Source organism: Dipodomys ordii, unplaced genomic scaffold (assembly GCF_000151885.1).
Source record: "Dipodomys ordii isolate 6190 unplaced genomic scaffold, Dord_2.0 Scaffold1, whole genome shotgun sequence".
NCBI classification, from domain to species: domain Eukaryota; kingdom Metazoa; phylum Chordata; class Mammalia; order Rodentia; family Heteromyidae; genus Dipodomys; species Dipodomys ordii.
Window position 1 is genome coordinate 25,198,648 of NW_012267217.1, and position 537 is coordinate 25,199,184.

Consider the following 537-nt stretch of genomic DNA (forward strand, 5'->3'; position numbering starts at 1 on the left):
TGTTTTTGATTTTTGTACCTTTTGCCTTGTAATATGTTTATCTAATTTAGGGAGGGAGACAGGAAGCACCGAAATGATGGGACAAAGGATGAAACAATTGAGCAGTGATGTTCACTAGATAGTATGTTGGAAATGAGCTAGACAACTTTCAGGGGAGGGCACTTGGATGGGGAAAAACTGGGAGAAAAGGAGAGACAGGGTGACACTGTTAAAAAAGAAATGTACTCAATATCTGACTTATGTAACTGTAACCCTTCTGTATATCACCTTTACAATAAATTTTTTAAAGAAATGGATACAAATAAGAAACACACAAATATACTTCCCATCCTCTCTCTTGCTCTTTTTTTTTTTGTGTGGATCCTAGTGCTGGCTTGAACTCAGGACCTGGACACGCTGCCTGAGCTATTTGCTCAGAGCTAATGCTTTACAACTCTATACAACTTGAGCCACAGCTCTACTTCCAGATTGTTTGGTGATTAATTGGAGATAAAAGTTTGGTGGACATTCAAACTGTTCTCAGATCTCAGCTTCCTG